Here is a 24,797-nt window from a genome sequence, read left to right as displayed (position 1 = left end):
GTGTGTGTGTGTGTGTGTGTGTGTGTGTGTGTGTAGGGGGGATGTGTGTGTTTGTGGGGGTGGAGGGATGTGTGTGTGTAGGTGGGGGTAGGTGGGATGTGTGTGTGTGTGTGTGTGTGTGTGTGTGTGTGTGTGTGTGTGTGTGTGTGTGTGTGTGTGTGTGTAGGGGGGATGTGTGTGTGCGCGTGGGGGGAGGGGTGTGCGCATGTTTGTGTGTGTGTGCGTGTTTGTGTGTGTGTGGGTATGTGTGTGTGTGTGTGTGTGTGTGTAGGGGGGATGTGTGTGTGTAGGGGGGATGTGTGTGTGTGTGGGGGTGGAGGGATGTGTGTTTGTAGGTGGGGGTGGGGTGGGGGGGGGGGCTTGGTGTGTGTGTGTGTGTGTGTGTGTGTGTGTGTGTGTGTGTGTGTGTGTGTGTGTGTGGGGAGGGATGTGTGTGTGTGTGGGGGGAGGGATGTGTGTGTGTGTGTGGGGGGAGGGATGTGTGTGTGTGTGGGGGGGGAGGGATGTGTGTGTGTGTGTGTGTGTGTGTGTGTGTGTGTTTGGAGGGGTGTGCGTGTGGGGGGAGGGGTGTGGGTGTGTGTGTGGGAGGGGGAAGGGGGGATGTGTGTGTGTGTGTGTGTGTGTGTGTGTGTGTGTGTGTGTGTGTCGGGGTTTTATCCAAGGGGGTTGTGTCAAAGCATGTCCAATGAAAGTGGGGTTGTATCACAAGTGGGGTTGTATCAAAAGTGGGGTTGTATCAACAGTGGGGTTGCATCATATGTGGGTGCAAGTAAACCGGTCATCACTGCCAGCAGTTTTAAAGTGGCAGTTCTAGTTTTTCTTTTATTTTTGTTCATTATCCTCTTTTATGTTTTATACTCTTTATGTATCCCTCATATGTCTATGAAGAAGTGATTTTTTTTTTTACAATTTTGAAAATTTTCCCAAGGCTCACTTCTGGATGGGTTTGTGGGTAGAGGATCAGCTGAAACTCGAATCCCATCAAGGTTCGAGCTCCTGATGACTCCAATGCAGTATTTCGTCTTACATTTTATTATTTCTTACTAGCAGAAGTACCCGGCATTGCCGGGCGGGGGAGGGTAGGGGGAGGGGGAAGGGGAGGGGAGGGGAACGGGGGGGAGAGCGAGCCCCTTGGTAAAGCGAGCGATTTTTTTTTTTCATAGCGTCATAGCGTTCGTAGCGTCATAGCGTTCATATCGTTTCATAGCGTCATAGCGTTTATAGCGTCATATCGTCATAGCGATTTTTTTTTTCATAGCGTTCATAGCATCATAGCGTTTCATAGCGTCATATCGTTCATAGCGTCATAGCGATTTTTTTTTTCATAGCGTCATAGCGTTCATAGTGTCATATCGTTCATAGCGTCATAGCGTCATCACGTGATCGCTCTGAGCGAATCAGCGCCCACCTGCTCTGATTCCGTTGATTCCGTGCGCTGAAATGCGCTGAGGTAAATATGAATAAAAAATATGGATCGTCAAATATTTTGAGTTCGGCCATGTTCGTCCCAGGCTCAATGGCCATGTCTATGCCAAATATCAAGCACGTAAGCCTCTCCGTTTCGGAGTCTATCGGTAACATCACACACACACACACACACACACACACACACACACACACACACACACACACACACACACACACACACACACACACACACACACACACACACACACACACACACACACACACACACACACTCACACACACACAAACTGTGTTTTATTATTTCTTATGAGTTTTCTTTCAATAGGACTCCAAGAAGCTGCTGCTCTAACAATACTGAAGGTATATAACAATACGTACTGAAAGCAACATTCACATAAGTACACACTACTTGGGGTATAAAATGATGGGTTTGTGGACATTTAAAACACCCTCCTAATTACTTACTAACTCGTTCAAACTGTAAATGCCAAAATGTATGTATGTATGTATGTATGTATGTATATATATATACACACACACACTACCGGTGAAAAGTTTTAGAACACCTCAATTTTTCCAGTTTTTATTGAAATTTACGCAGTTTAATGGCTCAATGTACTCTGAAATTAAGCATAGAACAAATAGACAATTGGAGATAGAAAACAGAAATCATATAGAATCATTTTGTTTAACAAAATTTAATTAAAAATTTTCGACTCAGCAAAGTAGCCACCTTTTGCAGATATAACCGCCGAACACACTCGTGGCATTCTTTCTACAATGGAAATCAAATATTGTTCGGGAAGTTCTTCCCAACACTGTTGCAGAAGTTCCCACAAATGTGTTGCACTTGTAGGTTTCTTTGCTTTCACCCTTCTGTCCAGTTCATCCCAAACCAGCTCAATGGGGTTTAAATCTGGAGACTGTGCTGGTCATTCCATGATTTGAAGCCTACCGTCTTGTTCTTTTCCTCGAACGTAGTTTTGACATAACCTGGATGTGTGTTTAGGGTCATTATCTTGTTGTACGATGAATCCCTGACCAACTAGGCGTATACCAGAGGGTATTGCATGGCGCTGCAAAATGCTGTGGTAGCCCTTTTGGTTCAGGGTGCCAGTCACTCTGTGCAAGTCGCCGACTCTGGATCCAGCAAAAGAGCCCCAGACCATCACGCTTCCTGCTCCATGTTTGACAGTTGGTATCACACACTGAGGAACCATCTTTTCGCCTACTCGACGGTGTACAAAAACCCTGCGTGATGAACCAAAGATTTCAAATTTTGATTCATCGGTCCGTAAGACCTTCTTCCAGTCTCCAGTAGTCTACTGGCGGATCACGCATGGTGCTTCCTGGCCCAGGCAAGCCTCTTTTTCTTATTTTGCCATCTTAGCAATGGCTTTCTTACTGCCACTCGACATGTCAAACCTGCAGCTCGAAGTCTTCTCTTCACAGTTGAAACTGAGACTTGCTTACTTCGACCAGTGTTAAGCTGTGCTTGAAGCTGTTGTCCTGTGAGCCGCCTATCACACAAGCTGATGACTCTCAGAAACTTGTCTTCTGATTCTGTTGTGGCTTTGGGTCTGCCAGACCTCTTCCTGTCAGAGTTTCCTCCAGTTTCCAAGTGCCTTTTGATGGTGTGGGAAACTGTACTCACTGACACCTTGGCTTTCTTTGCAATTTCTCTAAAGGAAAGACCTACACTTTTTAGGGTTATAATGGTCTGTCTGTCTTCCTTTGCTAATTGCCTTTTTCTCACCATTATGATAGCAATATACTACTTCCTGCAGTGCAATATTGTCCAAATAATGCTTCAGAGGGTGTAATGACAGTCTGTTCCAATACTGCTTTTATACAGACAGGGGGTTTGTAATCAAGTAATCAGCAAAGGTTGGGACACCTGTAGGAATTGTTTGCATCAACTTTCAAGGCTTAATTTACTTACATTGCTGCAAACAGCTGTAAGTTGTTAACCCGTTACTTGTTCCCTGAAGAAGGCCTTTTTTTTTTTACAATATAACTGTGCAATTTACATTATTTTCCCGTTTTTGCTAACCTAAACTTTTTTTTTTTAACCTCGAGCAGTTTACTGCTTACCTTTGTACCATTTCAGGTTATTCACTGGACTTGAATTGCTTAAATTTCAATAAAAACTGGAAAAATTGTGGTGTTCTAAAACTTTTGACCGGTAGTGTATATATATCGGCCCCGAACTTTGCATATACTGTACAGTGCATTCAGAAAGTATTCAGACCCCTTCACTTTTTTTCACATTTTGTTATGTTGCAGCCTTATGCTGAAATCGTTTAAATTCATTTTTTCCCTCATCAATCTACACTCAATACCCCATAATGACAAAGAGAAAACAGGATTTTAGAAAGTTTTGCAAATTTATTAAAAAGAAAAAACTGAAATGTCACATTTACATAAGTATTCAGACCCTTTGCTATGACACTTGAAATTCATCTCAGGTGCCTCCCATTTCTCTTGATCATCATTGATCATTTCATTTGATCATTTCTCTTGATAATTTCATGAGATGTTTCTACACCTTGATTGGAGTCCACCTGTGGTAAATTCAATTCACTGGACATGATTTGGGAAGGCACGCACCTGTCTATATAAGGTCTCACAGCTGACAATGCATATCAGAGCAAAAACCAAGCCATGAGGTCGAAGGAACTGCCTGCAGAGCTCAGAGACAGGATTGTGTCAAGGCACAGATATGGGGAAGCCTACAAAAAAAATTCTTCTGCATTGAAGGTTCCCAAGAGCACAGTGGTCTCCATAATTCTTAAATGGAAGAAGTTTGGAACAACCAGGACTCTTCCTAGAGCTGGCCGCCTGGCCAAACTGAGCAATCAGGGGAGAAGGGCCTTGGTAATAGAGGTGACCAAGAACCTGATGGTCACTGGCTGAGCTCCAGAGATCCTGTGTGGAAATGGGAGAAACTTCCAGAAGGACAACCATCACTGCAACACTCCACCGATCTGGGCTTTATGGCAGAGTGGCCAGACGGAAGCCTCTCCTCAGTGAAAGACACATGAAAGCCAAAGGACTCTCAGACTGTGAGAAACAAGAATCTGAATCACCCTTTAGAATTACGCTTTAGAATCCTCTAAAATTACACTTTAGAACCCTTTAGAAGTAAACACGGTGGATTAGAAAGGTTCTTCTTCATTTTTTACGGATGGATGGAAGCTTGGACATAGCCAAATACTGAAGCGGCTTCACTGCTTTAAAAAAAATCTGATTCCTCTCTGTGCATGTGCAATCAGACCATATTCAGAAACGAAGTACAGTATGGTAAATCGAGAAACCTGTCTTCATATTGTTACATATTTATGTGAATGTATGTGAATTACCATTCAGGACTTTGCTTATCCATGTGTAGTAGATTAAGGGTTGTTGTGGTTGGAGGGTCAGGAGCCCTTCTGAAAAGTGTCCGGAAACGGAAGTGACCGGAAACGGAAGAGGAAAAGACACGAGGAAGAAAAGCGACGAGTATTCTTCTTCCTCGCCCCGCTCCGACAAAAGGTGGGATCGACCTTGCGCCGCGTGGAAAAGCGGCGTTCCGAAGCCCGTCTGGCGAGAGGAGTTACCGGGACGTGTACCTACCCGGTGGAGACGTCAAGTTGACGTGGGGCCGTGCATCGACCCCGCGTCTGGCACCGTTCGCGGCACCGTCTAAACAGACGCGTACGGGTCGCACGTTGGGGCCTAACACGCCTTGCAAGCGGCGTGGGGCTTTTGGCTTGCTTTACCGTACCCGCTTCGCGTGGCCACAAGGGGCTGCAGCCACGGTGCCTGGTACGATACCTGCCCGGTGGAAACACGTCCACCCGGGGTTCGTTCAACCGCCCGAGTGCGGCGACGCCGACCAGCATCTTGGTCAGGAGGGGCCCAGAGACATTGTGAGGGGCAGAGACCAAAAGGGGGTCGTGAGTACAGAAGGGGACACACATATATAAGATGGCCATCTTAATCATATAGGGAATTGATTGTGGATTGGGAATTGTTGATGGTTGTTTGTTGTTGATTGCTCGGGGAATATCCGTGATTGTATCATTGAAATTGTATGATATCCTTACCCTGGAAATATATCATTGAACATCAGTTTCTCTTGGGTGGAATTCATAGGGATTGCATTGCGAAAGCGCATATATAATATTAATACTACTTTCTGGCGAAGGTCCTCTCACGGTCCGGGGGTCACCGAGACCAGGTAGTCACCGAGGGGACCACGTAAAAGAATTGGGGGCTCGTCCAAATTACGATTTGCGGATTCGCAATTGGGTCTACGTCCGGGATCTAAAAGTGTATTTGTATAAAATAATAAAATAATATTTTTATTAATTAAAATTTATTAATTAAGTATTAATTGGGGAAATTTTGGGGAAATTGGGGTAAAGTCTTGGGTGAAGGTTAACAGGTGTTAACGATAGTCACCATGGCGTTTGTGGCACAGAACTTTGCGGTAACACCGAGTGAGGCACAGTTCCGAGCGTTACTAAAGTCGGACCTCTTGAAATTGGCCAAACATTTTAACTTGGAGGTCCGAACTAATTTGAGGAAGGCAGAGTTGCAGGCCACGGTGATACAATCTATGGTGGGATTAGGAACATGGGACGAGTTAGCCTGGGAGTGGCTACCCGAAGAACCAGAAGATGTTGAGCTCCGGAAACTGGAGTTGCAATTACGGAGCCAGGAACGGATTAAAGAAGAAGAAAGGAAAGCAGAAGAGAGGAGAGAAGAGAAACAAGCAGAGGAAAGGAGAGTGGAACGAGAACTCCAGGAAAGGTTAAAAGAAGAAGAAAGGAAAGCAGAAGCGAGGAGAGAAGAGAAACAAGCAGAGGAAAGGAGAGTGGAACGAGAACTCCAGGAAAGGTTAAAAGAAGAAGAAAGGAAAGCAGAAGAGAGGAGAGAAGAGAAACAAGCAGAGGAAAGGAGAGTGGAACGAGAACTCCAGGAAAGGTTAAAAGAAGAAGAAAGGAAAGCAGAAGCGAGGAGAGAAGAGAAACAAGCAGAGGAGAGGAGAGCTGCAAGGGAACTCGAAGCAGAGGAGAGAAAAGCAGAAAGGGAATTAAAGGAACGTGACATGGAGCTTCAGCAAGAAATTAAATTCAAGGAGCTGGAGTTAATGAGAGAACGGGGAGAGGCACCACCCTTGCTGACGGGGTCGACACCTAACCAGAAAACCTGGGATGTGGGCAGACATGTGAGGCTGGTTCCACCGTTCAGTGAAAAGGAAGTCGCGAAATTTTTTCCACACTTTGAGAAAGTGGCTCGACAATTAAACTGGCCGGAGGAGGCCTGGACCATACTAGTGCAGAGTGTGCTGGTGGGGAAAGCTCAAGAGATTTATTCGGCGCTACCAATGGACCAATGTGCAGATTATGAGGTACTGAAGAAGCACATCCTCAAAGCCTATGAGTTGGTTCCGGAAGCTTACAGGCAAAAATTCAGGAATGCCAGGAAGAGGGAGAGTGAGACCCATGTGGAGTTTGCCAGAGTGAAAGAAAACATGTTTGATCGGTGGTGTGAGTCAAAAGGAGTCGGGAAAGACTTCGAAACATTGCGTGACTTGATCCTGGTGGAGGAATTCCAGCAGTGTGTCCACGAGGACATCAAAGTGTACCTGCAGGAAAAGAAAGTACCAAAGTTGTGGGACGCAGCCACCATGGCAGATGATTATGCCTTAACCCACCGAATAGGGGTCCACGAACCTAACTCCTCGCCTAGATCTCCGCAGGGGAGGTGGGGAACAGTAGGTGCGGAGAACGACCATACATGGCGGCGGCCTCGAGAGGATTATAGGGACAACGCGGATACCCCACCTGTTCGAAATCAGAGGGATGCGGGCCCAAGACAAACTTATAGTTCGGGGGGCCCGAGGCAGACCACGAGTTTGTCCTCCGGGCCTACTTGCGCTTTTTGCAAGAAACCTGGACACTTGATGTCCAGTTGTTACTGCATAAAAAGGGAAGACCCAGAGCGGAGTCCGACTATTACGACTCCAAATGCAATGGCCATTGTGAGAAATCGCCATCAAAAGGGTTACCAACCATTTATTTCAGAGGGGTTTGTGTCACGGGATGGAGCCTCGACTAACCGGAGACCGGTTAGGATATTGAGGGACACAGGGGCACATCAATCTTTAATGCTTGAAGGCATTTTGCCATGGTCCGAGGAGACGGCAACGGGGGATAATGTTCGTTTACAGGGGATCGGGGGCGGTGTTAGTGCTCCACTTCATGTCATCCATTTGGAGTCCGATTTGGTGTCAGGACCGGTCACCGTCGGTTTACAAGCCACGCTTCCTGTAGAGGGTGTATCTGTGGTTATCGGGAATGATTTGGCCGGGGGTCAAGTTTATGGTAACCTGAGGGTTGGTAAAGAGCCCAGCGGGGAAAATAACACCACACCAGCTCGGGATGGCGACAAAAGTGCCAAGTTATTTGTAGGGGGACTGAACTTCAAAACAGAGGAAGAAGTTCTGACCTCTGTCTTCAACAGATATGGGCCGCTGGTGGAAGTGCGGTTGGTAAGAGACAGGGAAACGCAACAGTCAAGAGGGTTCGGCTTTGTCACGTTTGCCAGCACAAAAGACGCCAGAGAGGCAGAGAAGAATTGGAATGGCAAGGATTTGGAGGGTCGGACCATAACAGTAGGGAAGGCATTTCGTAGGCGTCGAGAGGTCTACAGGAGAGGACAACTGGGCGGTAGTTTTGGTGGTGGCCGCAATCAATATTATGATGGAGGCTCCCTGAGTTACGGCAGCTCCCGAAGGAAGGATTGTCAAAGTAGTGGCCGAGAAGGAGACCGCTATTCATGGGACTACAGGGACAAGTGGTCCCACCATAATTATTAGGGAAGTTCTGAGAAGTTGAAGCACTGAATGCGGCGGAGCCGCCGAGCCAAGATTCCTACACGGATTAACCATGAACGCCGTTCCTAAAGGCGTCCATGTAGTGAACTTTCATGCACGGACTAACCGTGAACTCCACGTTCCTCAAGGCGCCCAGGTAGAGAACTTTCCTGCACGGACTAACCGTGAACTCCACGTTCCTAAAGGCATCCATGTAGTGAATGCTCGGCTTGGCCTCCCGGAAAAAGGTGCTATCGAGTTGCTTAACTTCGGATCTTTGATCAACCCCTTAACCTTCATTCACAAGAAACTGACGGTCAAAGTCAGAGGGTCATGAGATGGAGTTTGGCTTGGCAGGGGTCCAACGGGAAATTGAACATGTAAAGGGCAGGGACAATGTCGTTGCAGGTGCTTAGTCCAGAGGGAGTAATCTGGGGGGGGTTGTGGTGAAATTTTGGTTGCTTTCTTGTTAAGTGATAACTGTGCCCGGGGGGAACGGATAATGTGGGGGGGGTTGAGTTATCTGGTTTGTTTCTCCAAATTGGCCGGCAAAGAAAGTTTTCGCTGGGTTCAAACTTTCTTTCTTGAAGGGGGGGAGTGTTACATATTTATGTGAATGTATGTGAATTACCATTCAGGTCTTTGCTTATCCATGTGTAGTAGATTAAGGGTTGTTGTGGTTGGAGGGTCAGGAGCCCTTCTGAAAAGTGTCCGGAAACGGAAGTGACCGGAAACGGAAGAGGAAAAGACACGAGGAAGAAAAGCGACGAGTATTCTTCTTCCTCGCCCCGCTCCGACAAAAGGTGGGATCGACCTTGCGCCGCGTGGAAAAGCGGCGTTCCGAAGCCCGTCTGGCGAGAGGAGTTACCGGGACGTGTACCTACCCGGTGGAGACGTCAAGTTGACGTGGGGCCGTGCATCGACCCCTCGTCTGGCACCGTTCGTGGCACCGTCTAAACAGACGCGTACGGGTCGCACGTTGGGGCCTAACACGCCTTGCAAGCGGCATGGGGCTTTTGGCTTGCTTTACCGTACCCGCTTCGCGTGGCCACGAGGGGCTGCAGCCGCGGTGCCTGGTACGATACCTGCCCGGTGGAAACACGTCCACCCGGGGTTCGTTCAACCGCCCGAGTGCGGCGACGCCGACCAGCATCTTGGTCAGGAGGGGCCCAGAGACATTGTGAGGGGCAGAGACCAAAAGGGGGTCGTGAGTACAGAAGGGGACACACATATATAAGATGGCCATCTTAATCATATAGGGAATTGATTGTGGATTGGGAATTGTTGATGGTTGTTTGTTGTTGATTGCTCGGGGAATATCCGTGATTGTATCATTGAAATTGTATGATATCCTTACCCTGGAAATATATCATTGAACATCAGTTTCTCTTGGGTGGAATTCATAGGGATTGCGTTGCGAAAGCGCATATATAATATTAATACTACTTTCTGGCGAAGGTCCTCTCACGGTCCGGGGGTCACCGAGACCAGGTAGTCACCGAGGGGACCACGTAACAATATTCATGTTCTGAAGAAAATATAACATTTCATTTAAATAAGTTGTTGCTCGATGACAGATGGATATTAACCAATTATTGCTTAACCCCGCTTTTCACTTTGTTTGCGCAGTAACAATGGTATAATGACCTACTGGCTCTAGGGGGTAGTTCGTGGCCATCGCAAAAGTACAAAGCACGCATGATTTTATTGTTGTACATACCAAGACCTTTCAAAAAAATTTGGGTGACAAGCCTAAATCTGTATAGATTTTGCTGCAGAGGGCGATTTTCAAAATGGCCGCCTTAAGTATTACTTTTGACCATATCTTGGTCTTTGAGACTCATAGAGACATGATATTGGTGCCTAAACCTATGTTTTCAGGGTCAAGGAACTCAATAAGACCAATAACAATTACATTGGCTCCTTCGTTTGCGGTAGCCATCTTGAATTTCAAAATGGCCGCCATTCAAAGTCGCAGTTGTTCATATATCAGTCATCAAAACACATAGACGCTTGATGTTTGTGGTTATACTCATGCATTTAAGGCCAAGGAATCCAATGATGAGTATAATAATACAGTGGTTCATTTGGTTGAGTTATCATGTAACCTAAAAATCCACAATGGCGTCCAAAATGGTCACCAAAACCTAACGGCTATACTTGAAATGACTCTAAATCAATGATTATTTACCTCAAAGTTGTAATTTCGGTGCATATCAGAGTCTAATGTTTCATCTCAGTTGTAAGGATTTTTACAGTTTTCAGTCTTCTGGCACTTGCAGAACACAGAACATTTTACCGAAGCTTCTCGACAAGGGCACGTTACACGAGCGCATTTGCCACAATGACACACCGGGGACCAACGTGGCTCGAGGGTTTTCCATGATGTTGATGGCAAAAGATGGCCATTCTCGAGGTTAAATCCGTAATCGACTGGATCCAGGTCTCCTATTCTAACGTTGAGTTGCCTGTCTAGAGCATGCATAGTGGTGTATGCATTGTAGAATGCACGATAAATGTGAGGTTCAAGGCCTTGACTTGTCGGTGGCAGATTTTGAAGCGGTTGATTTTGAGAAATGGAATTGATAAGCTCAAAGCTCCTGGAAATTACCGGATTTGCTCCCAGCATCTGCTACTTTGACCAAATATTGTTCTGCATTCTGAATCACTGCAGAAGTTAGTGGAGCGGTTGTGCCAAATCCTCGCAAGTGGATCTCAGGGTCAACCTTGAGGGCTGCTTTCTTGGTGCCAATCTTGCTGGTGATATCACACCCTGTGAGGCTGTGTTGTGCTGGAAGGACTGCGCAGAGATCAGGATCCAGCCGTGCATGCAGAATGTGAAGGGGTACATAACGGGTGGTGGTGCCTCTACCTGCCCATACCCACAGTTCCTTCAGTCCCTCTTGAAGAAAGATTGGCATATAAAACAGTAAGGCAACTATCACATCTGTATCATTGGAGATAACAACACAGGTTTTGTAACCTGCCTGGAGACAATCAAGGATATGCATGGGTATGCGTAGATCTACCTCCTCAACTGTGCACTGCAGGTTCCGCATGTCATGTTCTGTACTATTGTGTATCTTTATGCACTGCCAGTCGTTACAGTCTATGCATAGCTGGCTGAGTATTGTCGGCTGTTCATGGCCTTGCGATGACTGTTCACGCACGTAGTTATAGATTAGCTTCTCCAGCAGCACTTTGTTTTTGTTCGATGGCCAGAATGTTGCCATGTCCTTAGGAAGGGGGGTTGTCTGTTCAACCGTGCTCAGAACTACTGGAGTCACACTGCATCTCCGCAACCTTTCACTGTCTTTCACTGATGGATTGTCATTGTAAATGTCAAAGATGTAATCACATCTACCATAATTGTGGTACACATCCGTCATCTGTGTGAAGTTTGAAAGCAGATCAGAGAAATTTGAAAGTCCAGTGAGGGGGCACTCTGCGAACTGCTGCCATGATATCTATAAAGAAGGCCGACTCAGGCTTGTAACGGTAGGAATAATCGTCAGACTTCAGTTTATCTTCAAGCTCACGAATAAGTTGACTCTTCTCAGGCATGGTCATAAGCCCATCATCATCGAACAGCATGGGAGATGGCAAAACATCATACTTCAGAAGAGCTTCTGTGTTAAGACCTCTATCTCGAGCGATTTCGATTGATTTGTCAGTCATGTTCATTTTTCTGATCACTTTCCTTGTTGTTTTTTTGGGATTGTTTCTCATTGATATCATAGTTTTGATGTTCGTTCTATGAATAGTGTCATTCAGTTTCAAGGTTTTGCTGATCATCCTTTCACTGTGGAATGCCTCATATTTCTTCTTGCCTTTTTCAGATGCGTTCAGGACATCATTTCTGATCTCTTCTGTCATCACCTCTTTTGTGACAAAGTTGTGCAGCACTGGGGGACACTCTGCTGATAATGGCGACCCTCTCTCTTCAATGTACTTCATCATTTCTTGGACGTGCCCTTCTTTTTTATTGGTGGTTGACTGTGATGATTCGTGATGGTGCCATGCCTCAGACGTGCTCTCATTGACGCCAGTATACTCGCGATGCAAGTTTTTTTTACAGCCATCATTTCATGATAGATTAGATCCCACTGAGCGACATACTCCTGCTTGGCATGCCCAATGACACCATCACTGCACTTTGATGAGAGGTTGGTAGTCTGCTCAAGCTTCTGATCACCGCCAACTGCTGTGAAGCGACCAGGCTTGTCCTTAATTGAGAAGGAATGACCCTCAGAGAAGTTCCTGAAGACAGATGGTGCTGTTTCAGGCAGACTCAAGAAGATTTTTGCTGGTCTCAGTGAACCACTGTATTATTATACCACTGTATTATTGTACTCTTATCATTGGATTCCTTGGCCTTAAATGCATGAGTATAGCCACCAACATCAAGTGTCTATGTGTTTTGATGACTGATATATGGACAACTACGATTTTGAATGGTGGCCATTTTGAAATTCAAGATGGCTACCACAAACGAAGGAGCCAATGTAATTGTTATTGGTCTTATTGAGTTCCTTGACTCTGAAAACATAGGTTTAGGCACCAATATCATGTCTCTATGAGTCTCACAGACCAAGATATGGTCAAAAGTAATACTTATGGTGGCCATTTTGAAAAGCGCCCTCTGTATCAAAATCTATACAGATTTGGGCTTGTCATCCAAATTTTTTTGAAAGGTCTTGGTATGTACAACAATAAAATCATGGGTGACTTTGTACTTTTGCGATGGCCACGAACTACCCCCGAGAGCTTACACTAACCTATTTTAGCGTTTTTCGATTAGTGCTCTCTTTTCCAGGAACACACCCTGAGCGTTAAGCGAGGTATTACTGTCATTACATTATTTACCCTTACCCAAAACTATGCGTTAAGCTTTGTGGTGTTTTACCACCAGAACAATTATGCATCAACATGGCTTCAATGCTTGCTAACGTCTCTGTTCCGCAGGTGTATGAGAAAATAGCAAAAAGGCTCAATAACAGTCGTATGGGGTCCAAGTTGAAGTACAAATGGGTAGATGCAACTTTTCAGTTGTTGGTTCGGGTTTGTTTTCACAATGCATTCGTAAGATTGGTTAAAAAAAAAACAATAGTTAGACACAAGCAAGGGAATGAACGAAAAGGAAGGGTTGGGTTAGGTAGGTTTAAGGGGTGTAAGATATGGGAAGTAATAGGGTGAAATGAGATGGTGGTCCACTGCTTGCTTAAAGTTCTGACAGGAAGAGGGCAATCGAAAGGTCTCAGGAAGACAGTTCCACAAACAGGAGAAAAGCGGACCAAAAGAGTGGAGATGGGCGACAACGTTGCATTTTAGGAGTTTAACTATGTTGGTTTACAATTCGATTTGTGAATTCTCACATTTGTGTCAAACCTTTCAGAAAAGGTGACAGTCCATGTCATTAGTAATGCCTCTACTTAATCGTTGACATTGAATCGTGTCTTGCACTCTTAATATTTGAACACTTTGATTAAGTAAACTATCAACAACAACTCTTGCTGTAAAACTAACAACAGGAAATGATTCCAACTTCACAACAACGAGCGCATGGCCGAGCTTGGACATGCCAAGATTCTCTCCTTTAAAATCAGATGGTTTATTGTCAGAAGTGTCTGCTAGGTTCTTCCTCATAGTGTTGTGACCCCTTAATTTATTTTGTATTGATAAATCTGTGACTTTAACTTTTTATTTGGGCTTTCTCTTTCTCTAGGCAAACTCTTCATTTTGTAGCATTTTCTACTCACAACTCAACACAACACTGCTTCCATAATTTAAATCATTGGACAACCATTGAGATCTTTCAGATGAATATGAGGGCAAGGTTCTGCACCTGATTCATTTTAGCTTACAGGTATTCCCCCACTCTCCCTTTCACTGCACCCCTTATGCTTACCACATGCACAGCATTTTGAAAGTCAAATTTATTGATCATAAAAGAAATCTTCCTTGCGTAATGCTCCACAGGTGAAAATATGACCATATGTAGTGAACAGAGTCAGACAGTAACTGGTTAACATTACCATTATCAGATGACTGATAACAAACTTGTTTTGTGTAGGATTGGACTAGGGTTGAGAAGGCCTTTTTGTGATACAATGGATGGAATCGACAGAACGTTTATCAAAGTTTGATAACCACCGTTCGAAGCAAGAAGCTGATGTTTCAGGCGTTAACGCTTCGTCGGAGCAGCTTCTCATTGCTTGCCCTGGCGGGCAGCATATTCCACCCGTTGTTCTACCTGTCCACCAACAGAGACAGACACTTGGCTTAACGAAGACTATGTTGATGCATCCGATTAGGATATAAGATAACAGGAAACATTATTTAGAATATTTCATTCATTCATAGCAGGAGAATTGAATAAGCGATTGAGGAAAAGGAAAAATATTTGAATCGTCGTGGGAGCTGTTAGTGTAGCAGCATAGCAAACCTGTTGTGCATTTTGTGATACAAGCACCAAATTTGGCACAAATGTACATTAATATGTTGCGAACATTTTCAGATATTGGGCCACTTGAAATTCCGTAATTTTTTTTTTCAAATTTTTTCAAATTTCGTAATTTCAAATTTTTCGGGTGACACCGTCACAATTTCGGTCTTCGAGGCCGGCCGATATAGTGGGGCGGCTTAGCCCAAATATTCAAAAGAATTGTGCATTTTGTGATACAAGCACCAAATTTGGCACAAATGTACATTAATATGTTGCGAACATTGTGTGGTCAGCAATGAAGACGAGAGTCTGAATTACATGTATGCAAAAGACCTTGTGAACCAGTGAAGCAAATACACGGGTAAGCATGAATTAAATCTAGGGCATGATATAATTTCCATGATGTTTACCTCTACACTCAATGGTGGAAGGAGGTAATGTTTTGATCCCAGCTTGTCTGTATGTCTGTTTGTCTGTTAGTCCACAAAATTCCAGACAAAGCTTATAGTAGTGGTAGTTGTAGTGGTAGTGGTGATAACAGAAATTGTTATATAGAACTGAACTTATATTATTATTATATGCAGAAAATAACTTCATTTCTATATGCCCTGCAGTGGACAGGTTAATTGGTTTATGCACTGAAGGGGTCACCCTGGTGTGCACTGCTGTGTTCTGCCTCACTGAGTTGTTCAGGTATGATGTACTCAGCACAAGCTTCCGGTCGGCCCGGAGGTGCGGGTGCGGGGCCTGTCACGGAACGTCAAAACAAACGGCCTGCCGGGGCCGCCCAAAAGTCGGGCGTGAGGGGCGCGTCCACTAATGGAACGCCTCTCGCTTCCCAGATCGAGGGCCACGTGGTCAGGAGAACCTCATCCCTTCCGGTCACACTTTGCCTATCGGCCGGCCTCGAAGACCGAAATTGTGACGGTGTCACCCGAAAAATTTGAAATTACGAAATTTGAAAACATTTGAAAAAAAAAATTACGGAATTTCAAGTGGCCCAATATCTGAAAATGTTCGCAACATATTAATGTACATTTGTGCCAAATTTGGTGCTTGTTTCACAAAATGCACAATTCTTTTGAATCTTTGGGCTAAGCCGCCCCACTAGAAGCGGCTCATCTGCTACTCATTGTCTCAAAATCAAACAGCAAATAGAAGGATGTACAAATAAAGCCGATTGCTGTGTTAGTTGTTAAACAGGTTTAGACCTGGAAACTGTTCTCGTGCAACATCATCAAGGTATGTACAAATAAAGCCGATTGCTGTGTTAGTTGTTAAACAGGTTTAGACCTGGAAACTGTTCTCGTGCAACATCATCAAGGTATGTACAAATAAAGCCGATTGTTGTGTTTGTTGTTAAACAGGTTTAGACCTGGAAACTGTTCTCGTGCAACATCATCAAGGTATGTACAAATAAAGCCGATTGTTGTGTTTGTTATTAAACAGGTTTAGACCTGAAAAATTACGGAATTTCAAGTGGCCCAATATCTGAAAATGTTCGCAACATATTAATGTACATTTGTGCCAAATTTGGTGCTTGTTTCACAAAATGCACAATTCTTTTGAATATTTGGGCTAAGCCGCCCCACTATGTTGCTGAATTTTGCAAACCTGTCTGCATTTCACCAACCAGTCAGGATTTCAACAAAATCAGCTTTTTCAACAAAAACAATTTTCAAAAAGTCAATCAACAAAATAAATGATTTCCCAAGTTATGTGCAGGATGGTGGCATTTCAGGAAAAGGGTTCTTTCAGTGTGCCTATGATACATGTTAAACAAGTTGCAACGGTTGCTGTTACAACATCATTTTAAATTTTGTTGCAAACAAATCTTTATCAAGCAGAATCTGATGTTTCCAATGTGAGTCTGCTCAAGACTGGTGTAGAATAAATTGCTTTTTAAACTCAAAATGGAAGTGTTGTTTGCGGATATATAGTGTTGCGGATATGAGGACTGTATTTTTTTTATTGTGTGCTTTATTATTATTATTGTTTATTCTGCGCCTCCTGCCTCCGGAGTTGTGTAAAGATAAAAAGGGCATCTCGGTAGTTATTCCATAAACACCACATTGCAGGACCCGATAAAACCCTTGTTCAGTAGCTTATATCTTATTATGTGTCTTAGGGTAAGGCTGTGTCTCCCATGAATTTAAATACTCCATTGCACCGAGTGAAATAAGAGTAGATTCCCTTCATTCCCATTCCCAAAACTTCCATTGCCCCTTTCGTCATTGCCAGGCCTCAATTGCCATCGCCAATTACATCCCCTCCAATTGCCGCCATTGACCACGAGGCAGGGTCGGAGAAGAAGGGCGTGTCTCCACCTCATCATAGAGGGGAGGAGTGAGCCAGCCCCGAACAACCAACCGAGCACGAGGGGTTTGGTTTGAGAGGGCGGAGGAAGAGCGTTTGGGGGAGGTTCGCAAAGGTTGAGGGGCGGGGCCTATATAACCCGCCGCGGGGGCGTTCCCCAAAGAGATGCGCTTTTACTGAGACGAGGAGATGAGTCTGAAAAGAGAGGTCCATGACCAGAGCTGAGTTGGTCGTCAGGGGTGGTCAGTGGTTGCGTTGAGTGGTTGCGTTGGAGAAAGAGTGGTTGGACAAAGAAAGAGAGAGGAGAGAGCCCGTCACGCCAGACCCCCCACCAGCGCGTCGGCCCCGACCGTGATCCGACCCGTGATCCGACCCGTGATCCCGCGCACATGACAGGATCGGTGGCATCAGCGGCCGTCGAGGTCCAGCCCGACGTCCCGTGCGGGATCAAGCTCCAGCCAGCTCCGTGCCGTCCTCCCCCTCCAGCCACACACCTCCTTCCAGCCAATCCACTCTGCAATTCCCCGTGTGAGTCGTCTTTGTTTGTTCTGTCCTGGGTAGGTAATTAAGCTTGTATAAGGAATTCATTGTGTCACCTGCATCTCATGTCCCTGTACATAATCGTGACTGCTCCTTTTTACTTGTGTGTGTAAATAGTAATAAATCCCGTTACTCTTCTGTACGTCTTCTTCCTCTTTGCATTCGGTCGCTTTAGAGTTTTCCAGATTGAGTAGCTGTGGCGCGATACGGCCAACGTTCAGGGTGAATCGGGTTTTAGTCGGGGAATAACTGTTCGGCCGCGGTTACACCACCGCTCGGTAAAAATAACATCTAATCCGCGGACCGTAACAATATATTATATTAGTCGTAGGTGATCCTGTCGGGCGTCTGTCCGGGGGTGTGGCTTACTCTGTTGAGAGAGTAGCTCTGCCCATTCTGGAAGAGGCTTCAAAAACAAATATCCACCATTTTGGTTACTCGCATAGCTTTGAGGCCCTTTTGTTAGGCCCGCGTTTTCTTGCTCTCTCTCACAGTTTTATTGCAACTCTAATTCGATATATCATTTCATTTTTCACAGTCGCTTCCATGGTTTTAGACTCGGTTGCAAAAAACGGGAATAAAATTCAATGAAAGTTACCGTTAATAGAACAAAATTCATTTTTGAAGGCCTGTAACATATAGCCCATTCATTGAGTCACCTTCACGATTTTATCTCGAATTCACCATCTGATTTCATTTTTATCGATGGTTTTAGACTCGGCTTCAGCAATAATTGAAAAAATAAATGCACACACGGGAAAATGCCGAGATATATAAAAAATCGCGGCACGATGTATCATACACCGCCCAACATGACACAGAGGGCAAAATGTCGACATATATGAAAAATTCTCTTTTTCTTTTCCGTTAAGATATATTACTTTTCCGTTTGATGACAGTCGTCACAAAAACGTCAACAATGATGCCGACATATATTTCTTCGTTCTTATTTCATTCAACATTATTATCCGGAAGTAAAGGTTCACATGTTCATTTCACGTGTGCAAAAACAAACTCCATTTCACATGTGCATGGACGTGTAATTCACATCTGTAAAATAAATAAATTAACAGATGGGAGATTGCTGAGAGATATTTCGTTCGGAGCGATTATATACTGCCCAAAGGAAAAATTTCACCGAAAAAAGAGTGAATTCACCGAGCGAATTTCATCGAATTTCACCGAGTTTCAGGAAACTACCGAGAGATATTTCTTCGTTTTTATTTTATTAGTTATGTGCACGTACATTTTAAACATGTATATACATGTGGGATGTGGGATATAGGCCTATACATGTGGGACATGTGGGATGTGTGTGGGTGTACATGTGTGTGTGTATGTGTATATATATATGTGTGTGTGTGTGTGTGTATATATGTGTGTGTATGTGTATATTTATGGGTTTGTGTGTGTTTTTTTTATATGTGTGTATGTGTCGGTGTACGTGTGTGTGTGTGTGTTTGTATATATATGTGTGTATGTGTGTGTGTCTGTATGTGTATGTGTGTATATATATGTGTGTGTGTGTATACATGTGTGTGTGTGTGTATATGTATATATGAGTGTAGGTGTATATGTGTATGCATGTGTCGGTGTGCATGTGTGTGTACGTGCGCGTGTGTGTGTATGTGGATGTGTGTATGTGTATATATGTGTATGTGTGTGCATGTGTGTGCATGTGTGTCGGTGTACCTGTGTGTGTGTGTATGTGTGTGTGTGTGTGTGGAGATATATATATGTATATATATATATATATATATATATATATATATATATATATATATATATATATATATATATATTTATATATATATATATATATATATATATATATATATATATATATATATATATATATATATATATATATATATATTTATATATATATATATATATATATATATATATATATATTGTTGCGAATATGGAATTTGGCCTCCATATCCGCTTGTAAATATTCCCCTATTTTCTCCAATACTCCCCAACTTTCCCCGATCCCCCATTCCCTAGTCCCATTGCATGTAAATAACAATCAGTAGAGCCGACCTTCCCCTTATTCCCCCATTAAATGTCGTGCCCAGGTCCACCGCACCACACGTAGCCAACTTTCGGACATCTTCCTAGTTATTCTTAATCTATGTCAGTTAAGGCCTCGTTTCCATTAATTATGACTCTTCGTTGCACCAGAATGTGATTATATGGCATCAGTAGTGAGTTTAGGACCCTTCCCATACCTCCTCCCATCTTCTTCCCCAAGCTACAACAACAATAACAACAACTACAACAACAATTACAACAACAACAGAAGAGATGGCGGCGGAGCGGGGGAGGATGCGTCCTCACACCGGCTCGATTAGCTCCAGACCATGCGCTCCACGGGGTTACCCCGAAGGGGCTGGCTGTCAGCTCCTCGTCAGGGGCGGAGCCAGTAACCCCCCCCGCACGCACCCAATGAGAAGCAACGTGCCGATTCCACGAGGCGGAGCTAACGAGCCGAGGGCGTGTCACTCCCCGCCGGATATACGGAGCCGCTTGCCGGACGTGACGAGAGATTCGCCCCCAGCTGGAGAAAGACGGACCTGCGAGCGCTGAAACAGATGCGCCTGAGTTTGGAGAGGCCTGAGAAAGAACGTCACCTCTGAGCGCTGCGACGAGACCTCCCCGCATCTCTGGACCGAACCGTGTACCCTGCTTTGAGCCAAGAGTGCACCTTGAGCCATCGCTATCTGCCTTTCCTAGTCATCAATCCCCGTGTGAGTCAGTTTTTGTCCTGTTTCTCTGTGGTCTGTCGGGAATAATATAAGGTTGTGTCTAAGTGCCTGTCTTCCTATGATGTACCTCTCGTCCCTGTAATCTGACCTTCCGCACGAATATAACCTCCTCCGGAGGTCTTGAGAACTGAACCCCTGGTGTCGTATTGTGTCATTATAATCCAGCCGGGTGTCTTCTTTTCCTTATTGAGCCAGCATCGCGCGACTTCGTCAACGTCGAGTATAGTCGGGTAATTTGTGCGGACACGACGGCCATTCCGCTCGGCCCACTTTAACATCAAAGTCGTGTCTGTAACAATTGGTGTCGGGAGTGAGATTCGAGGCCCGACCAAATTTTGAAAAAAAAAAAAAACGAATAGAGGAAAAAAAAAATTTGGTCAAAATTTGGAGCGGCCGAAATTTGTTTTGTTTTACGAAACTCGAATTTTGCAAGTCGCGCTATGGCGGATCAAGACGGCTGGGGTCCGGTAAAGGAGAGTGAGGTAGGGTCGATCCAGGACCAAATTGAGGGACAAGAGGAGAGCGAAGCAGTGAGGGCGGCAGGTTCGCAAAATAGCGTTGTCACGCACGAGGTGGCCACGGCGTCCACGCCCGCGACCGTGGCAGCGCCCCTGGTGGATCCGAACCTTTTTATGTTGCAAATGAGGGCCCTTATGGAACAAATGGGTGAGCAATTGGGAGACCAAATTAGAGGTTTGAAAAGCAGTATGGGACAAATGGGGAACCGGATGGATGCTCAGGGTGAGCGATTAGAGGGCCAAATGGGGGTAATGAGGGACGAAGCGAGGGGTACCAGTGAGGGGTTAGACAATAATTTTGAGGAGTTAGACAAGAAATTTGGGAGGTTAGACAATAATTTTGAGGAGTTAGACAAGAAATTTGGGAGGTTAGACAATAATTTTGAGGGGTTAGACAACGGGATAAAAGAGGTGAGAAATGGGTTAATGGGGGTAGAAAACAGAATGGCCGCTCAAGAGAATCAGATAGAGGGAGTGAAACATGGGTTAACGGGGGTAGAAAACAGAATGGCCGCTCAAGAGAATCAAATGGAAGGGATGCAAAAAGGGTTAGAGGGGTTAGAAAACACCATGGAAGGCAAATTGAGGGACATGAGGGACCAAGCGGAAAGGGAAGTTAACCAAATGGGGCAGCAGATAGAGGGGGTCAGAATGGGGGTAGAAACCAAACTGGATGCTCACAGGGAGGAAATGCAGCAGATGAGGGTGGCATCTGGGCAGGAGATGCAAGTGATGGGAGAGGAGATCAGAAGAGGAGTGAGTGAGGAGGTCGGAGGAGTGCGCGAGGAGGTGAGGCACTGTAAGGAGCACATGGAGAAGGAGGTGAGAAAGGGGACTGTAAAGTTACAAGGGGGCATAGAGGACCTGACGCAGGAGGTGGAGCAGCTGACGGTGGGACAGACGGAGTTAGTGGAGCAGGTTCAAAGGAACACTGCGGTATTAGGAGGTTTAAAGGCGACACAGAAAGAACTAAAAGATGACTTGGTAGCGACGAAGAGGGAATGTCAGATGGTACGTGAGGGACTGACAACGAGGTTGGACGAGGTGATAGAGGTAATGGAGACGAAGGACCGGCAGGTGAGGACGCACCTGGAAACGGTCAAGGTAGCCTTAGAGGATGAGCTTGAGGATACGTACCGGGGAATAAAAGAGGTGAAGCAGAAATTAGAAGAAGTGGAAGAAGGGATGAGCGAAATTAAGAAGCGACGGAGAGGGGATAAGAAAGAGATAAAAGAGGAGATAAAAGAATTGGTCCAAAGTCTGTGTTTGGATCGTGATGATGTGCTCATTAACCGGATGAGGGATTCGCAGGTGATGGAGGAGAAGCGAAGAGGAAGAGGACCCGGTGTAAGTGGTGACCAATATGGTCGTGCGTATGATGCGCCAGGGGATTTAAGGAGCTTGGGGGTCGAGATGGACCCGGGTGTTCGTGAGAGGCCGTTGGTGAAGTGTGCGACAGGTCTGGTGTGCGAAAAAGGAGGTGTGCGAGAAAGTCCGACTCTGGGGTGTGTGAGGAAAAAGTGCGTGCCAAGGAGTGAGTGTGCTGGCGAGAGTGAGTCGGTCGTAGCGCGTGTGCGAGGGAGCACGTGGAAGCGCGGTGTGGTGAGTGTTACAGAGGGTGTAACGGGAGAGTGTGCGCGAGAAAGGTGTGTGACGGACAGGTGCATGAGGAAAGAGTGCGCTGTCAGAAGTAAGGAAGAGTGTCCACCTGTGGTGAGTGTTACAGAGGGTGTAACGGGAGAGTGTGCGCGAGAAAGGTGTGTGACGGACAGGTGCATGAGGAAAGAGTGCGCTGTCAGAAGTAAGGAAGAGTGTCCACCTGTGGTGAGTGTTACAGAGGGTGTAACGGGAGAGTGTGCGCGAGAAAGGTGTGTGACGGACAGGTGCATGGGGAAAGAGTGTGCTGTCAAGAGTAAGGGTGAGTGCGCTGTCAGGAATGGAGGTGAAAGTAGTGAGAGTGACATGGAGCGTGAGTTAGTTGTGACAGGTGAGCGAGGATGTACACCTGGGATGGAAGGATGCACACCTGGAATGGTAGAGCGTGAGTGGGAATGCACGCTGGAGTTGGTGGTGAGGCACGTGGTTGGGTGTGCGAATGAGAGCACACCTGTGATTGTCACAGAGGAGGTGACTGAGGAGGGGGCGCGAAGAGGTGTATTGGTGAGGTGTGCGAGCAACGAATGTGTGCCAAAGTGTTCGGTGGTCAGGTGTGTGACCAAGGCTGTGAGTGGAATGGGTGTGCCTGGGTGTGTAAGGAACGGTACGAGGAGCATGGAAACGGCTGGATGTGTGAGCAAGGAACGGGCTGCGGGGTGTAAGCATGCAGGTGAAGCATCGACGTTACACGGGTTAGAGGTTAGAGCGACTTATAGCCGAGTCGGGCCCTCGGTGCGTGCTGGGCCTCGCTTTGAACGGCCGCGTCCAGGCTCCACTAGGCGGAGCTGGCAGCCCGATAGAAAGGGTCGTCATGGCGACCACTTTTTGGTGAGACGTGCCGGCAGGTCGAGATCGGGGCATTGGATGGCTCCACGCCGAGGTGGTGCGTGGGATCTCGGCACGGGTAAGCCCCCGTCCCTGCACCGAGTGCCGGACGCATCCAGCCGCTGGCACAAAACAACCAGCATCCATTGCTTGGCTTTACGAAGCCAGGCTTTGGACAGGAATTGGCGCACCGAGAGGCAGTAGTGAGTAGACTGGGTGATGAGGTTAGTGTTTTGGACCCAAATTAGAGAAAAACAAAATTTGATGATTGGCAAGGGATTGGCAGTAGTGATTGGCAGATGATGGGCAGTGATTGGCAAATTTTTAATTTGTTGAAATTAGATGTGCAAAATTGGTAGTGAGAGACCCCCGATGTGGTGGGATGGCAAATCCACCATCCCTCACAGGTGGGGCAAAGGAGCAATAGCTTATGGGGTGTATGGCAGTGAAAACTAGCCCGGGTGGGTTAGGATATGGTGTGTAGGGATCTAGAGAAGATGACCTTAGGTAACGTTAAGTTTAGTTAGTGACTGATACCTGTAGTGGGGACGCAGGTAGATTAGTATGGATGATAATGACGTGGGAGCGCAATAGTTTAAAGGGACGACTGGGAAGCGCAAGTTTCAGAAGGGAGTAGTTAGCTGAGATGATGCCGTGTGTGTGAGAATTGAACAGGTGTGATTGCACAGGTGTGCAACTGGACAGGTGTGTGGAGCCGTGTATGAGTAGTGAGTGTGTGGATCAGCGCGAATGCGCTTGGGGAGAGAAGGGTGCAGGTGGCACCAAGTGTGAGAGCACAGGTGTGCAAGTACAGGTGTGTGGAGAGAGTTGGAGTAAGTGGTACGGAGTGGTGTGCATGGTGCGAAGGTGTGGATGGGGGAAGAGTGGACCCCCTTTCACGAGTACCCGGGGCGGGTAGTGTAAGTGTTAGGTAGAGGGAGCAGGTAAATTATGGTTGGATATTGGCATTTGTGGTGCGGTTGCAGAATGGTGTTGTGAATGGGTGCATTAGTGTTGTGGAAATGGCTGGGCGTGTAGCCTGTTAGTGTGTGTAGTTGGTTGGGCACTCCACCACTGTGAGGATGTCGGCCAGGTGAGGCCGCAGGTGGGCTCTGGGAGCCGGTAGTTGTGAGTGGGTGCCTGAGGATCCCGGGTGTGGATCGGGCAGCCCAGTGCCAGAGAGGGCACGGAGTGGGGAGAGAGCCAGAGGGCCTTCCCCTGGTAGTTAGGTTAGGGTAAGGAGCAGGTAAGCTCGGAGGCAACTGCAGTGGTGGAGGGGTGCAGGTGGGTAGACCCACTGGGAGAGGTACACGCCACAGCCCAGAAATTGTACGAGGGCACCGGGAGATGAATCGGGGGAGTGAGACCCCAAATTGAAGAGCACCACAGTTTGGCCAATGGGAATTGGTTTTTAGAACCCATAGTGTAAGAGG

The 24,797-nt window shown here is 46.0% G+C and overlaps 1 protein-coding gene across 2 annotated transcripts in view; it reads left to right on the top strand.

The window, feature by feature from the left end:
- LOC144888816 (toll-like receptor 2 type-2) overlaps positions 1–24,797 on the top strand; it is a 44,785-nt gene that overhangs the window by 5,481 nt on the left and 14,507 nt on the right. Inside the window, exon 2 of one of the 2 annotated variants that reach the window (XM_078768134.1) lies at positions 14,019–14,159. The exons of the other annotated variant lie outside the window; for it this stretch is intronic. The gene's annotated coding sequence lies outside the window, so the exon portion shown is untranslated. The remainder of the gene's footprint in view (positions 1–14,018; positions 14,160–24,797) is intronic. 2 annotated transcript variants of the gene reach the window in all.

The sequence above is a fragment of the Myxine glutinosa genome, chromosome 14 (genome assembly GCF_964187855.1).
Source record: "Myxine glutinosa chromosome 14, kmMyxGlut1.1, whole genome shotgun sequence".
Taxonomy (NCBI): domain Eukaryota; kingdom Metazoa; phylum Chordata; class Myxini; order Myxiniformes; family Myxinidae; genus Myxine; species Myxine glutinosa.
This window is presented reverse-complemented; position numbering and strand designations above follow the sequence as displayed.